This window comes from Emydura macquarii, unplaced genomic scaffold, assembly GCF_026122565.2.
Source record: "Emydura macquarii macquarii isolate MOO-44397 ecotype Brisbane River unplaced genomic scaffold, CSIRO-AGI_Emac_v2 contig_1043, whole genome shotgun sequence".
NCBI lineage: Eukaryota > Metazoa > Chordata > Testudines > Chelidae > Emydura > Emydura macquarii.
This window is the reverse complement of record NW_027131180.1, coordinates 13,249,749-13,257,534: the sequence shown is the minus strand read 5'-3', so window position 1 is coordinate 13,257,534 and position 7,786 is coordinate 13,249,749.

The following is a 7,786-nucleotide window of genomic DNA, read 5'->3' as shown; positions in this document are numbered from 1 at the left end:
TGAATCCTCTTCCTCCATCTCTTAGTTCACCTGGACTGGAGCAGCTATTACTGGTCCTAAACATACTTATTTATGCTACCTATACATACATTCAGCAAAGGCAGGAAAAAAATCCCTGTAGAGGCCACTGGAGCCATCACTGCATTTAAGGATCTCACCAGTCCTGCCAGCAGTTGAGCTGAACCAGAGGGATTGATTTTTTTTTTTTTGGTGGTAAAATTCCCTAATATGATCATGGACTAACTATCCGTCCAGTGCTGACTAACTGTACAAAGTTCTGTTCCAGTGTGCACTGGGCTTACTGAAAAGGTCTCCAGAGGTAAATTTTTCCTTGCTTATTCCAAAGTTCTGGTTAGGAGTCTGGATGGAATATCCACAGAAGATTGCATCCCTCTTTTTCCAATAATGTGAATTGGCTGTAAAAGGGACTGTAGCCCTTGAAATGAACAGGTGGATTTCAGTCTGTTTTAAGAGAGATCATTGGATGTTACAGGGCAGCTGAATGCATGTAGAGGTCTTGTAGGTGTAGGCCAAAGAGAATATATCCCTTTCAAGAACTGGATTGCAAGGAGGAACTAGAAGTACCTAAAGGAGGAAGGTGACCTTGCATTCATCTCTCTCCTAACGATCACTTCCATACACTTTCTCTTGATTTGGTATGAATCAGAGTGATAGTGGGTGGATAGCTGACTGTGTGTACTTTGAGGAGGAGCCACCTTTTGATCAGTGTGCAAAACTGGTATTTTTCCTTTTCTGGACAGAATAGCTTATACTTTCCACTCCCACCTCTCCCCCCATGCTGCATCACAGTTTCCTGTGGACTCATCACAATCCAATAATACTTGAAACAATCTAGTTATACCTCCTTTTTCCTATAAGAATGGTAGCAGGAGCAGTGGCAGTTGAGCTGTGAAGCATAATGGTGCAAGAATCCACATTAGTCTTGTTCTGTTTTGTTGCTGGTTGGGGTGATTGGCAGAGTTTTCAGAATCCTTGTCAAGTGCTCATATTCATCACTGAACACAAGCTAACTGAGTGACTTCCCCCTCCCACTCCAAAAAAGGTAGAATCCTAGATACTTGGCAAACTAGGAATTTCTGAATGATGAACTCTTGTCTGATTTGATGACTGCTGATACTCCATATATTAAGAATATCCTGTGTACTTTAAGTATCTCTGCTCTTCTGGATGTGATGCTGCCTGTTTCATCTCCAGGGTAGTGAATGGTTATTGGAGATCACAGAAGTCCATATGAAGTTCCATTCATGGATTGGATGATAATTGAGTAGCTCATTTGTTTGGAGTAATAACTTTATTCTTAACATGCCAACACAGAGAAAATATTTTTAATACTCTTTCATACCTCCATACAACCACTTGTGCAGCTTTCTTCTGCACTCTTTATCCATAGGTAGAACTATCCAGGCTGAGAAGCTAGTAGGACAAAATTTCCCCTTTTAAAGGTATGTGGATCATCCTTTACATTACATTACATTACATTACATTACATTACATGTAGAATGTAATGGGGTTCGGATGGAGAGATTCTTTTCCTCTCTACTGTTAAATATCAAGCAAAAAGTTTCTCTTAAGTTTGTATTTGATAAAACTCCAAACAAGTTGTCAGGGCTTAGCTGCCAGAAGTCGTGTCCTATTGGCAGGACAAGGATGGTGTGTTTGGAATCAGAAAGTGGCAGCTGGAAAGAAGGAGGAAGTTGAAATGAGAGCAGTGACAATGGCAGCCCTGATGAAGGGGGAGGAGACAGCAGTGAGAGGAAACAGGAGGGGGTATGTAAACAGAGCTGTGTCAGGGAAGAAAAAGTGAAGGCAGAAGGGGAAAAAGCAAGAACAAAAGAAGAAACTAGAAAGAGAACCAAGGTGCAGGGGAGGACGGGGGAGAGAGACAGACGGAAAGAAAGAGACTTTGAAATCCTCCTGGAAAGATCAAAAAGATTCTGTCTTCCATGCTTTGTGTGACTACAAGGGCTTGAAATGCTGCCTGACCCATCCTCCTTGTTTAGACATAAAAATCAAGCTATTTCTCACTAGATAAAATTGATCTAAAACCCTGATCGTGCAACCTGATCCATGCAGGCAAATCCCTGTCAACTCCGTTGGCTTTTGTAAACTCAGTGAAGTTCTGCATAAACTCAGGGGTATGTCTGCATGGACCAGATTGAAGAATCAAGGGTTTAAGCCAATTCTGCTGAGGTGTAAATGGCTTCATAAGGGCAATGCCACTATTTATAATGAGATGCTTGGATAACATGGGGATTCTGAGTTACAACTGCAACAACCAGAATAGGAAACTGCAGGTCATCTGTGTAGTTATGATGTCTGGGTACAATCCCGGCACTCCAGTAAAAGCACTCCTAGACTCCTCCTTAGGCTATGTTGGCAAACTTACGTTGCTGAGGGGTGTGAATATTCCACCCCCTGAGTGACACATATTTCACCAACATATGTGCTCATGTACGCAGCTTCTGCCACTCCTGGAGTTGGGATTTTACGCCAATGGGAGAGCTCTCTCCCGTCAGCATAGACCATCTTCACCAGACATGCTGCTGCGGCACCTCTGCAGCGCTACATGTATAGACCTGGCCTAAGGTCTGCAACATCCTTTCAATCTTGAGGATGTTTACTCCAGAGAGCCTATTTCCCAACAGGTGCCCTGATTGTAGTGGTTCAAATCTTCATTCCCTTGAAGTTGCAAAGCAACACTTTCCTGATGATCCTAAAATAAGGTGGAATATAGGGCTACATTTGATCCTCTGTATGACAGTACAAAAACTGCTATTTCAGGTTACCTTTCCCCAAAAATACATTTAAAAATTATAACAGATCTTATTAGAGCTGTACCTACAGCCATTCAGCTCTATTTAACTGCATATTTTAGTCATCACAAATTCAAGTCAGAGAATTAATTTTGGCACACAGTGGTTTTGTTAATAACCTGGTAATTTAAAAAAAAAAAAAAAAAAAGTCTTCTCCACTCAGGTCTATTTCTGAGTTTCTGGCTGCTAGTGCATAAATGCCCAGCACAGACATCAATCATAGTAGTTGTTGTTATATGCCTGACTCCTTGAAAATCAGGCCCTGAATCTTGTTTGGAGTGAGTATAGGCTATAAAGTTTGTAAAATAAACATGCAACTTGAATTTCCTGTATAAACCGCTACATAATCCCTGCCTTTACTCTAATAACATCAGAAAGTGAATGTCTTCTCCTAGGGAACTTATGCCCCATATCTGATATTGATCTGAATCCATCACAATGTAAAATAAAGAGAATAAACACCACAAGAGTCTTCTCAGAATGTGGACATGCACACTCCTAGGGAGGGAAGTGGAAAAATATAATCTTGGCAGCACAAAATAGAGCAAGTCGTGTGGTATGAGCTTGCACAGATCCCATTTCCTCCCCCCTGCCTCCCTCCACCCCCTCCAGGATGGAGCAGCAAATCATTGAGACAAATGAGACAGGAAAACTTGAAAAGTTGAAGGCAGGAGCTTGAGTGTTTCCACGGGAAAACTTGCTAATTTGTAAGGTTTTATTGGGGTTTTTTAATTTAAAGATTTCTAGTCATTGGTTTGCCCAGTAGAAAGAGCATTGAGGGAGCCGTCAGGCCTTTGTTCTAACCCTAGCTCTGCTATTGATTCACTTTGGGGGGCTCTGACTCTTGATAAAATAAAGATGAAAATGCTTATCTACTTTTCATGTCTACATGCAAAATTGTTTCACAAGTGCTTATTATTAATTAAAACTCTTGAAACTAGGGGAAAATATTGTTTAAATGTTAAAATAAAGCTAAAGAGCATGTACAATTTTATAAAACTTCTCTGTAGTAGAAACAAACATTTTGTTTAATCAAGTTAACATACAGTTATGAAATTGGGGAAGCTTCTTCCTGTCAGTTAATGTTTGGTTTATGCCTGAAACATGAGGATTTGTATATTCCTCTTCTTTAATCCTATATGTAACGGCACATGTTCTCATTAAAGTCATAAATGTCCGATCCTTGCCTGTATCTGGCTAAGCTCTTTGTTACAATATAACATTGAAGTTATGTATCCCAAAGGTAAATTATGCATTGTGGTTTAAAAAAAAAAAATCTATCCTTTTTATAAAACATAAAACATTCTTTGTTTCATTGGATGTCACCATGTTTTATTTAATAAATAGGATAAATAGAAGTACTTGATAGGCCTTCTCTATATTTATTTATTTATTTATTTATGTGCCCTCGTCCTTTCTTATTCATCTCCTCTGTAAACATCCTAATCTTCCATCTCAGATGGGTGCCTTTCTATGCCATTTTCATCACGTGTCTCTCTGATTTCCTTTGTGTGCTACCTTTCTTCAAATATGGTGACCCAAAAGAAATAAACTATTCCAGATGAGACCATACCATTGCTTTATCTAATAGCTACAGTATCTCTTGCTCATTCTTTATACATCCTAACATGTTTCCTTTTACTATTCCTGCATGTTGAGGTTTATATACTCAGGTTTTTTTCCTCCAGTGATTATAGTCAACTTTGAGCCCAGAGACGTTCATGAGAAGTTCAAACAATTCTGTCCAATATGCAATACACTGAATTTCATCTACCACTGCACTGCCTGATCATCTAGCTTTGTTATCCTTCTGGAGTATATCAGTCTTCTGCTCTTTAATTATCCTGAATAATTTTCTCATCTGCAAACGTTGATACTTCACTGCTCATCCTCCTTCTACAGATGCTTAACTCTATTAATCACTTATCCTTGGGCCATCCTACTACTGATCTTTTGTCAGTTTAAAAACTAGACACATTTCTACACTTCATTTTTTGTCTCACTTAATTTCTGATCAATGACAAAACTTTACCTCTTGCCTATTAGATTCTTATTTAGATTCTTTCATAGCCCCTCAAAACCTTTCAAAGATTTTAAAGGAGAATCAAAGTTACTTGGATTTTTTATCTCCTATTTAGAGGGGCTCAAGTTTTCTTTTATATTAATGACACATCTTTGTCTTTATCATATCTTATTCACCTAGGTCACGGTCTCATATCTTTGTTTGATTGTTGCATCCAGCTTACCTGGTAGTGAAGTAAGACTTACAGGTCTATAATCACAAAATTGTCCTGAACACTTGCATCTGCTTGGCTATCTACTATCTTTGCAACGTCTCTCATTTTACATCTGCAGTAATCTTTGCTAGGATGGACTAGGGCCCAGTGCCTAAAGCACAGAATTTGGAGATAATACTGGATTCCAATCCCTGCTCTGCCAGTTACTTACAGTGTAACCTTGAGTAAATCACTTAACTTTTATTCACTTCCCCACCTGTAAAATGTAAATAATAATATTTAATTACCTTATAAGGGTATTGTGAAGCTTCATTTATTAATGTTTTGTAAAATGTCTTGAGATCCTCCCTGAGAAAATGCCATAAATGCCAAGTGTCAATGGAAATATTTATAAAAACTAATAGCATAGTTTCTCAGTTTCAGTGGGACTGTCCTAATTCCAGGCAGGGGGGCTGGAACTATTTTTATAGTGGGGGTGCTGAGTGCCATTGAATCAAACTGTAAACCCTGTATATAATGGAAACCACTTCAAGCCAGGGGCTGCAGCTCCTGCACTCCTAGTGCCAGCACCTATGATTCTGGGGGAAATTCTCATGCAGAATCAACATTGTCAAATAATCCTTTATATTTACCACTTTCCTACTTTCTGCCTTAACTGCCTTCAACTTTTCTTGTTCTAATCTGTTCCTTTGAAGGGGCTTTATAAACGCAGGTATAAAAAGCTTTGCCAAACGTGCATCAGTTTTGTTAGGAACTTATCCACTTGTCAAATCCAGAATGCTAGTGCAAACATGAAGGCACTGGTGTGTTGAGTTTAAAGAGTTCTGAACATATTTATAGAGAGACAAGGTGGGTGAGGTAATTTCTCTTATTGGACCAACTTCTGTTGGTGAAGTAATATCTTGAAAGCTTGACTCTCTCACCAGTATCCAGGGACCAACACAGCTACTACAAAAACTGTATACAACGTATTTATAGAATATTCAGAAGAATCTGAATAACTTGTTTAAACACGTTGTCACCTTAACACTTTTTTCTCTCTAGGCTTTGTCCTATATGTTTTCTATATTGGTTTTGGGCTTCCACAGGCGTAAACCAGTGGATAGGGCCCTGGTGGCAGAAAGCCTGCTAAAGGAGGCTTCAGTCGTACAAGGAAACTTCAACCTTCCCTCAGCTGGGGGCAGAACAGGTTGAAAGTGTGACCATATTTAAGGAAAGGCCGTGAGCAGATCAGACAAAGGACTTGTTGAATTAGTGCATTGATTCTGCAACCCCCGCTGGTTGGACTCCAATGAAGCCCTGGGTAGAAACTAAAACTGTTCTCCTTGGTAGACCTCCTGGGAAAAGGCAGTGGGAAAACAGGCTGCTCTTGTGTTAAGGGTGAATTTCAGCTGTGATACAGAAATTATCTGTACCTCCCTACACCAGCAGCCCTGAATATGTTCCATGTCTTCATCAGTGTTACAAATCTTAACAATGAGGCTTACCACACAGGGAAAAAAAATCAATATGTTACAAGAAATAACCTCAAATATAACATGAGATGTATGACCATTTGTAAAGATGCTAAAGGTGCCACATGCCAAGAAAATACCTTCTATGCAATTTTCCTTTTTGAAGACAGAAGTTAGCAAAGCCTAGTGGAATTATTTATGCTTACCCTTTTGTACCCCAGTTATCTTGCGCATTTTGTACTTGTAAACCTTGATCTGTTTACTATCAGTGATTACAAGACCCAAGCCTTATAATGCCTATAAAACATCTTTCACACCAAAAGCACTTTACAAAATCTGGGCTCTAATCTTCAAGATGCTGAGGATTTCAGCCTGTTAGAGCTCCCAAGAAGGTGGTAAGCACAGGCACCATTTCAGAAAAATACTGAGTGGCACAAAGTTGTGTCAACATATAGAATATTCTCTGTTCCGCATAGCGTCATGAATGATAAAATCTAGGCAATTATTGCTTTCTTAATGACCACATGCGGAGCTTGGGTAGGGGGAGGTGGGACATAGAGACATAATGGAGCACATAGGTCTATGAAAAGTGGAGGGGAGGGCAACAGCCCATAGCAAATCATGCACCTGATTTCAGTATCTTGGCATTAAGGCCATCCTTTCTGCTCAGTAAAGGGAATGGGGGGGGGGGGGGATTGTTTTTTTCCCCTGCATTAGTACCAACAACCATAGAAGCTCCAGGGTAGACAGAACACAAGTGTTCTTGTGAAATGATACTTGGTAGACCTGGGGTCAGTTCTAGCTGCTGCCACAGACTTTCTTTGTGACCTCCCAGCAAGTCACCTAAGGCCCTGATTTTCAAAGATGACTAGTGATTTGGAGGAGTGAGGGAGGGAGGGAACACATTCAGTTTTTAAATGACCAACTTGAGGTGTCTTAAGAGCCAGATTTTTTTTCTAGGGTGAATACTCATCACTTTCTGACAGTTAAGCTCCCTCCAGCTTCCCATTAGCTCAAGTTGGGCATCCAAAAAGTGAGGCCCACAAAATCACAAACCATTTCTGAAAATCTTGACCATGTTATCTCTTTGCCTTAGTTCCCCATGTTATAGGTGTATGTACAAAATACTTCATTTTATCCATCTTATCTCTTTAGATTGTAAGCTATCTGGGACAGATTTTCACTATGTGTATATATACACAGCAGCTCCCACTATGGGGCATCCAGGTGCTACTGTAATAAAATACAAATATTCCCAACA